Here is a 9,787-nt window from a genome sequence, read left to right as displayed (position 1 = left end):
AACTCAAAAGTGTAGGTTTTGTGCATCTTTCTCAAGCACAACGTGCTCGGCTTTAGTCATGGTACCTGGGGCCAGTTTGTACATGCATGACAGGCTGTTGATCTCAGCATTCATTGTTCTCCACCGTGTGTTCAGTGAGCCTCAGGTTATCTGCTCACACTGCTAGATGTGACTCAGGCTCTTGCACCAATTCTTTGCAGCAAATTGTTTATTTTCTCTGTGTTTTCTGCTCCTCTCCTGCAGAGAAGTTACATAAGGAGGAGGGCAAATGGACTATAAATGGGATATAGGTAAATTTCCTATGGGAAATCAAGATCTTGATTTATTTTGGTTTCTCCTAGTGGTTTTTGCAGCCTTAAACCTTGTCTGACGCTGCTTCAATGCAGATGGGAATGGCAGGGAAATGCTTTCTTGCCGATGCTGCAGTTCTTGCCGAGGCAGCTGCAGGCTCGGGCGAGGCTCCGAGCTGTGCCCACAGCCCTGTCCCAGGGTACGGCCTCTGCACTTGGACCTGCGCTGCCTCTGCAGAAATAACTTCCAGCTGGTTTCACTGAGAGCTTTTCTAATTTCCAGGTGCTGCAGGGATGCATGTGCCGGGCTGGGGCAAGCCCCGCTCTGGGCCGGTGCCGCTCCGAGCAGCCCCGGGGCCGCGGCCTCAGCCGTGTGGGGCGGGCGGGGCCTGCCCGGGGAGGGCCCTGAGGGCAGCCTGGGAGCCTGGGCTGGGCTCGGGAAACGCCTGGGCTGGACGGCCGGGCTGAGCAGGATTGCTGCCTGCTTTGGGCTGACACCACTGCCCGGGCTGGGGGTCTGTCGTGGTGCTCCTTGGGCTCCCAGGAGGCTGCCACATGCATTTCCGTGCTCACCCTAAGCAGCAGCTCACTTTAAGGCCATCCAAGCAAGCAGCACAAACCCCCTTCCAGGAATAACAGCATTCTTTCAAGTTTAATGAGTTTTTTATTGCACAGCTTAAAATCCACTTAATTCCCGAGCCCTAGGGTGGGATCCATGCGGAGCCTCTTAGCAGGGGGAAGCAGGGTAATGCTGGAGCCACGAGCAGTGCTGGTCACCGGCCCTGAGTGGCTCCGAGCCACGTCCCTGCTGCCCTGAGCTGCCCCGAGTGGCCACTGTGCCACCCTCTGCCTGCTCCTCAGCCTCATGAGTGCCTGCAGGTGCCTTCTCATGGCCCTGAGTGACCGCCCTCGCCTCCAGGTACTCCCTGAGCGGCCAAGAGCAAACTGTGCAGGGCTGGCTGGGGAATGGAGGGACTCCTCTGGATCGGGGTGGGGAGGCCCGTTCTGTGTGCCTCAGCTGCCCTGGCACAGCCCTCCTCAGAGACACGACCATGCTGCAGTGCCAGTGGCTGAGGGAGGCCTGGTCCTGGTTCCAGGCTCTGTTTGCAGCTCTCTGCTGCTGGCCTGGCTCCCTGCTCCTCCAGGTAAGCTGCTTTTTACTGTCCTGCCTTGCAGAGATGTAGTCAGGTCTAAATGTGCTTTCTGAACATTGCAGCAGGAGGAACACAGGACACAGTGAAGGAAGCAGGGAAGGCATTTCTTCCCCACAGCACACAACACGCACATCCCAGAATATATCTTGAGACCTGGGCCTGAGCAGAAGTGTCAGACAAAATTTTAACTGAGAGTGAAGCAAACCTTTGATGCAGGGTTGAGAAGAGGTGCTGCAGCTGTGCTGAGCAGTCTTGCTGTTCAGCTTAGTTTAGTGTTATTCCTTTTTTGTTTTTCCAAGTCGTGTGAGTTTGTTTTATGACCTGAAGCACTTTGCTGTGGGGTGCTGGATTGCCTCTGACACTTCTCTAATACTCAATTTCTTTTCTTTGAACATGCAGGTGTACAACTGCAGTGTTCCTGCCCAGGCAGCGCCCTGCTTGATGAGTGTAATGGATAGATTTAATTTTAATCTCCTACAGTTCTTTGGGGACATGCTGAGATTTTTATTTCCTCCTCCTCTATTTTTACTGAAGAGGGTAAATTATATGCCTCCATAAAGCAGAGTGGGCAGTCAGTGATACAGGATGGGCACTCCCATCAGTCATGCACCAGGCTTAAAGCACTGCTCACTTTCAGTATGTGTGCCTCTCGTTGTACAAATATGACTGTACATGTAAAACAGCAGCTGTTCACGGGAGAGACTTCCTGTGTGCTGGCACTGCCACTCCAGATCCCATCTGTGGGGTCGCAAAGCACGGGCCCCTGTGATCGCTGGAACATCCTTGCCGGGAGATGGTGCATTAAGGGTGATCTGTGTGGAAGTGCTGGTGCGGAGAAGACAGGGATGAGTCAGCCGTGATTGCTGTCACACCACAGGGTCTGTCCCCATGCTGAGCAGCCAGCCCTCTGCTCACCCTCAATCTGCTTTGGGCTCTGCTTTACCATCTAGAAGGGGCTCAGTGGAGACAGAGCTCTCCAGAGCAGCTCGGGCTCTTCCCAGCAGCATTTGGGTGAGGGGGAAATGGGAATTGCTTCAGTAAGTGTAAGTCAGCCCTCCAGGGATAAAGGCAGTGAACTAGAGCAGTGGAGGAGATGTGATCAAACCCGCTGTTCAGCACCAAAAAGATGTGCTGAGCATTGCACTGACATAGGCTGAATGACACTAATGTGCTCCCTGTAGAGCCCCCGGGGACACAAGGACATGTGGTAAATCCTGGATGAGAAAGCTCGGCCAGGACAGCGGTGTTCTGCCCCCCAGGCTGGCCTGGCACTCCTCCCGGAGCCGCTGCATGTGGCATGTTCCTCATCCTGCCCGTATGGCAGTTAATGGCCTTGTCTTGCCTCATCCCCAGGGAATAATTGCCTCACACTTGAGCAAATGTGCTCGGTGTTTGAAAGGAGTCTATCGATCGTTGCGTATTCCTGAAAGCCTCACAGGGCCCCGTTCCCTTTGAAGTGTAAAAGCATCTGTCTGTCTCTGCTTCTCGAGCAGTCTCCCGCTCCATTTGCATCTCCTCTCGGGCTGCCCAGGAATCCATCCCTGGCCCCATGCCGTGCTCGGGTTTCGGCTGCTGAGAGGGCTCCCTGCCACGGGCTTGGAGACAAAGGGGCAAAGCTTCAGTCTAGGGAGGGGGTTGAGCTCAGCTTGCAGCTGGGGGTACTCAGGATGCCGCTGTTCCTGGGGGCCAGTTTCCAACAGATACACTGGGAATGTTCTCCTTGGGTATTTATCTGTGGTGTGTATGTTAATTAGGAAGGAGAGGAAATAGCCTTTGGCTCCTTCCCACCTAGCACTTCACTTGCCATGCCAGACAGCACTTGGTTGGTGAGGAAGGTCAGACCTGGACTGCCTTGGATAATCCACCATGTGGGAGCTGAATTGCACAGGAGTGACCAGAACCCTTGATGGTTCTCTGTTATGCATTTGAACAAATACTGTTGAAATGCTGCCGAGTCCCTGGTCTGTGTGTGGGAATTCAGTCTGTAATTCTCCCCACCCCACCTCCCCTGTACTATGGGACTGGCCCTGGATGGGCTGCTTGTCCTACCAGGACATTTTCATGTAGGTACAACCTTACAGGGGTGACTGTATTTCTGGAGCAAGGACTCAGAGCTCCTTGATCATCCCTGGGGTGGTGGTGAGAGCACAGTGCAGATAACTCCAGGCTGGAATTTCAGGGGCTGCCTCTAGCCACTGCCATCCAGCACCTCCCAGATGGTCGCTGGGTTTCCTATTTCAAGGGGGCCCCAGCGGAGCAGCCATGGCACCTCGCTGCTGGAGGCAGTAAATGGGCTCCCATCTGGTTTTAATGATCAGTAGCACTTTGGTGCTTGTTTATTCCCATGTTTTATGCTTCAGCAATAAAATACTGCTTCAGTTTGTTCAATCCATCCTGGTGCTGGATGCAGATGAGTTCACAGCCTCTGACAAAGAGGTCCCAGTGGTATACAGGATGTTGTCTGTTTTGGTTTTTTTTTAGGCAGCTGGGCAGAATCAGATCATGTAGTGGCTTTTGAAATACAAACATCAGTGGACAGTATGGAAGGCAGGACACACAGCTCATTATGTCTAGCAAAGAAATCCTGTCTTTAGATTAAAGAAGGCTTGGTTCTGGAGCTGGAACTGTCTGCTCTTCTATCTCCCACAGGGCAGCACAGAGCTCTGGTGTGGAGACTGGATGAAGTTAGTCCCAACTTTAAACCAGGTACTCAAGGAAATTTTAGTCCAAAGTGCTGTGGTGGCAGTCACTGAGCTGCAGTATTGTGCTTTAGCCATCCCACCACAGCCCTACAGTGGCAGTGCAAGTAGCAGCAGCACTGGCAGGGCCACATCTCATTATGGGCACACAGCAGCTCTGTGGTAGGTTCCTGGTGCCACCATGCTACGGTGGGCTGGGAGCTGTACAAAATTCTGTGGGGTCAATGCAGTCATCTGTTAAATTTATCTAAGGGGGCAACTGTCTGTAAGGGGCTGTGGGGCTTTCTTCCTGTCCCAGCACACTCGTGCTCCCAGCTGGTGTGCGCAGGAGTGGGGAGCAGTCTGCTGGCAGCTCTGGCACTGAGGGGATTGCCCTCTGAAGGGACAGGCAGTAACATCTCTGGCACTCAGTCTCTGGGATCCTGAAGCAGTTCTGCAAAAGCCAGTTAAAGCTTTTCAGCACCCCTGCTGCAGGGTAGGTGGGGACACTGAGGCAAAGAGATTAAAGTCAGTAAACCACAGGGGGAGAAATGGGCTCTTTGTCTCCCTTCTGACTTTTATGGAGACCTGGAAACATTTTGCCTTCCCATCTAATATTCATCTTCTACCCTAATGGTGGCAAGACAGTCTTCTCCACTTTGTTTCCCAACTCTATGCTCCTTGGAAAATCTTTAACTCTTACCTCTAAAGAGCATTGATTTTCTGCAGAGACCCTTTTTCCCAGCTGTTTGTCAAGGCTTGGAGCTTTAGGTGGCAACTAAAGAGAGAAGGATTTTAACAAACTAATTAACCTCCCTCCAAGTCATTCAGGGTCTGTTCCCTTGGTGCCACTGGTGTTGCATTTGTGCTAATTTCCCCTGGAAGGTCTAATGTACGGGGAGCGATTAAAGGAGGCTTTTCTCGGGCAGGTTTTACACAGCAGGAAGAGGGAAGGTGGCAGCAGCTCCTGTGTTTGGTTTGGTTACTGCTGTCCCCACCCACCCAGCCCCTGCTGGAGCCAGAGCCCAGCTCCCTGCTCTAGGAACACTTGGAGTGCACCACCGAGACTGGCCACGTGCCAGCAAGGCAAAGCACTCCCTCAAACTCACCAGGTACCCTCTGAAATGGGGCTCTGGGTTACACCAAATGGGTCAGCCCAGCTTCCCAAACAAGCACAGGCTGTCAGTGTTGAGGGAAGGATCTTCTACAGAGCTGAGCGAGTTTTGCCATCACAGTGTCAGAAGGGCTCTCTGCTCCTCTGGCTTTCAACTGCAAATGAAGCAAATGGCAAAGCATTGACAAAGGACCTCCCTGGCCTCTGCCCTGGCCTGGTTCTGGACGCAGGATCCCAACCCTGGACACAAGCTGATGGTGTCAAATCTCCTGGAATCAGGGTAGGACTGTGTCACGGTGCCCTGGAAAAACGAAACCCTCATTGTTATGGATACTCCTAAGAGCCATGTGCTGCTGGAATCAGTGAGGCTCTGGCTGGCAGGAAAGCAGCTGTGGGGGCACCATGTTCATCCTCATGCTGCTCCCAGGCTGGAAGTGGGGATGGTAGGGAGAAACAACGCTGTGATTCCTGGGATGTAGGGCTGGGAGAGCTTGTGAGCTGTGGCACGAACTCCTTGAGTCCAGACTATAAAGTACTTCACAGGCCTGTCCCAATTGCCTGGCCTATTAGTTTTATGGAGGGGCCTATTGTAAGGATGCAGTTGGTCTCCTTTTGCCACAGTAATGAAAACATAAGCACAGTGGGGAGAGAGACCCTGGCAGGGAGGCAGCCTGTGTTTGGGCACTGGGGTCACAACCCTGTGAGCTCCTGGGGTCCCCGGGTATCTGTCGGTGCCCCCGTGGGTGGCACTGTGGCAAGAAGAGCCTTTGCCCCTCGGCCCAGCCAGGGGTTCCTCCGGGCACCCCCGAGCAGAGGATGAGGCTGGAGCCGGGCATGCACAGGCAGGGGCACAGTGCCACCCAGTGACTGCGTGTGACCTGCGAGGGGACAGCTGGGGCGGCCTGCAGGGGGGTTGCTGCAGAGGTGCTGAGGCCTGGGAGCTCCAGCAAGGGTATCCCAGGGCAATGTGGAGAGCAGAAAGCCAAGAAACCATCCACGTTGCTGCTTTGTGGTTACAGTGCACAAGGGGCAAAGCTCCGGGGCTGTTGTGCTGTGTCTGGAGCCAGGGTTTTGCAGGCTTTGCTCAGGTGCTGACAGAAGCCAAGTGTTGGGCAAGTTGGGGCTGAAGCAGCTCACGTTTTAGGAGGGACCTGGCAGCAAAACAAGGGGAGGAGAAGTGCTTACCTGGGATGAGCTGCTCTCCATGGGGAGGATGTCTCTGCTTTGAGAAGTGCAGGCAGCTCTGGGGCAGTGTGTCTGGTCCCAGAGAGACAAGGTTGTTGCAGGGGCTGCCTCTGCCAGGAAGGGACCCCTTGTGTCTGGAGCAGTAGGTGACAGCCACATGTAGTGGATTTGTGAGATTAATGCAGGATCTTTCCTCCCTTCTGCCCAAACCCTGCATACATTCCTTGCTCGGTGGAGCCCTGTGTCTTGTGTTCCCAGGCTGTAACAAGCATCAACAGGCAGCTTGAATGGTGGGGAGAGGGAAAGGAGCCAGGTACAGTGGGGCATGGTTCTGGCATCTCCCGAGGTGGCTCCTGCAGGAAATCACTGCCCCAAGCAATACCCTGATATGTTTCCAGCAGGGACTGTCTCTTGGAGGCACTGACTGTGGCTCTATTTTGGGTGATGACTGCAGGGCCCACAGAGCATTTGGCAGCAAGGAGGGGTGTTAAATCAGCCTGTCCTTCTCCAGGTACATCATCTCCACCCCCCTCCTCTTTCCCCAGCTGTTCCAATGCAGCGCTGCCATGGGGCTGCAGCGTGGGCTGAAATCAGGGCACTGCAGTGAGGGAGGTGAGAGCCCTGCAGGGCTGATGATGCAAGCCCCACATCTTCACTGCCCTGCTGAGGACTGTGCACTCTTTCTGTTCTTAGGCTGCTCTCCAATGTGTCTTTATTTTTGTCTAATTAAATTTGCTGGTGTTGATCCTACAAACACCACTGTGGAGGTCTGAGGGCTTCTGCTGCTATACAGACAAAGCCTTGCTGGAAATCCAGCAGCAGCTGGAGAGCTGTTTCCATCCCATCACCCACCTCTGCCTCCATCAGACAGTCACTAGTGATGGTGAGGGTGGATCACTGAGCCTCATACAGGCAGGTGCTGCTACTGAGTACTTGGAGTAACCTTTCTGTCACCGCTGGGATGATTTTGGCCAGAGATTTCCAATGGTGCTGCTTATCCTGCATGTGGTGGTCAGACCTGTGTTAGTGCATTCAGCAGAGTCCCAGACCTGAGTTAATTTTAGCCCTTCTGTTTCAGACTCCTGCTGATGTGTCCCGTGTCCAGGCCAAGGTGCTATTTCTTGCAGGGAAATGATCTTTGTTAATTTTAGATCTAGTTCTCCAAAGTGCCGAGTAGGCACAGCTATTCCAGGTAGTCGGGCACGGCAGGAGGTGTTCCATCTTTGTGGGATATGGCTCTTCCTTACACAACGAAGGCCAAGCCTGATGAATTACATTTCCTTTGTGCCCTGCAGAGCATGAGGCTGATGCTCAGCAGGAATCCAGCCCAGAGCTGTGGATCCGTTGTCATTGCAGACTCAGTGCCAGAGCACCAGCTGCGATACCTGGAAAGAGAAAAGCTCTTTCTCTTCAAGGTCATTGGATTAATTGTGTCCCTGGTCACAAGAAGAGGGGAAAAGAAGAGGTGGTCTAACACAACAGAAATGGATTCAGCAGGTAGAAGTCCTCATGACAGCCCTTGAACTACATAATCCAGATCAAAGCAGTAAAGTAACAGAATACATTAAAAACAGTGGAAATTGAGTCTAGAAATACAGGGGGTCATTACTTCCCAGTAATGAAAAGTGGGCACATTTGATTTTTGTATTTTTTATGACAAGGATAGCAACAGTGCACTCTGAGGCCTGGCTGGGTTTGTCACTCCTGTCAGGAGCATCCTGGGGGTCTCCAGCTTGGCTGCTGACTGGTGGTGGGCTGAACAGGAGTTGAGTGCCAAGCATTTTAAACCAACTCCTGTTGTTCACTTATGTCAGTCCCTTCTGTCTGTTCAAAACAGCATTGTCTCCTTGGCCTTGCTACACCCCCCAAATCCGTTGGGTTTTGGGTGCAGGGGCAGCTACAGCAGCATGTCCAGCACTGCCCTTCTACCCCTGCTGCCCCTGAAGCCCAGTGAGAAGACTGACTGGATAGCACAGGTTGGGAATCAGTGCAGTGGAGGGGGATTAACAGTCCCTTGGCATCCACACTTTCACTTCAGCTTCAGTGATACATTTCTAGCCCAAATGCTGGTAACAGCAGCGCTGACTTTCAGCTGCCCTTGTTGGGCCAGCCAGGACGCACGAAGCAGGAGCCAGTTCCCTGTGGATACCCCAGATTTAGCTCTGATCCCAATTGTCTGCTGTGCCAGCGGCGGGTTAGACTAATAACTCGTGCAGGGAGGGTTCTGGTTACAAAATGCCTGGAATGAAGCAAGCAGGTGCTGGGAAGGTTAGCTGAGGGGAGCACTGCGTTCATTCCCCATCGCCTCTCGCTCCCCCTGGGGAGCACTGGGATGGATCCTCCGCAGGTGAGGCTGCACCGAGGGCCTTGCTGTCCCTGGTGAGCACCGTCACAGCACAGAGCAGGAGTAGCTCAGCTCTCAGCTCCCAGGGTTGTGCCAGTCTGGAGCAGCAGCCCCTGTGAAGCCGACGGGCTGAGTCCCGGGGTGGGCGCTGGGCTCCAGGGCTACTCCCAGGGAGGGCGGGCACTGCGGGCATAGCCTGGCTCAGGTGGGCACACAACACTCGGTGTTAACGAGTCACAATCGCTGCCGCTGTGGCTCAGGCAAGCTCTCAGGGCTTGCAGTTCAGAGCAGGCGGCTCTCTCGGGGACAGCTGTGAGGGTTTCTTTCCCTGCTCCCGGCCTGTCCCGCTGCAGCGCGGCTCAGCTGTTTGCGCAGCGACCGCCAGCCTGCAGCTCGGGGGATGGAGGGGTCCTGAAATTGGAACTGCTTTACCTTTCCCCACTGAGCTGTGACTGGTGGTTCAACAGGTGCTACAGGAGCAGCTGGCCTGTCCTCTAAACAAAAAAGCAGAGGGGACAATATGGGGGACAGAAATCCGTACGGTTGCTCCAAGGTGAGTGTGGCCCTCAGGAGCTTTCAGCTGTGCACAGTCCACTATGGAGAAATTTAGAAATGGAACTGTGTTCTGCTGGGCTGCAGTTTATTTAGTGTATTTAGGTGTATTTCCTACTGGTGTAAGCTCCAACAGACACACCTCTGGGCATGTCTAAAAGGGTGTTTGTCATCACAGTGGTTTAGAAATAAAACCTTCTAAAGTAGATCAGTGACAAACTGATGGACCCAGCTGATCCCAGCTTGCACTGAAAAACGGAGGCTTGTGCTGCCTGTTGTTGGACTGAAGTAACTGAACTACTTCAGATTTGCACTGGTAGAAGCCTGAATGAAGGTAAGACAAACCCACCTTGAGTTACTGCTTGCTTCCCGTTACCTTTTGCTTTTTGCCTTTAAGCCTGAAACAGGATTACCAAGCCCACTGAATGTATCTGACCTATTTTCTTCTTTAAAACACAACTGGTTTTCTC

The sequence above is a fragment of the Catharus ustulatus genome, chromosome 18 (genome assembly GCF_009819885.2).
Source record: "Catharus ustulatus isolate bCatUst1 chromosome 18, bCatUst1.pri.v2, whole genome shotgun sequence".
Lineage (NCBI taxonomy): Eukaryota > Metazoa > Chordata > Aves > Passeriformes > Turdidae > Catharus > Catharus ustulatus.
Note: the sequence above shows the minus strand (reverse complement) of the source record.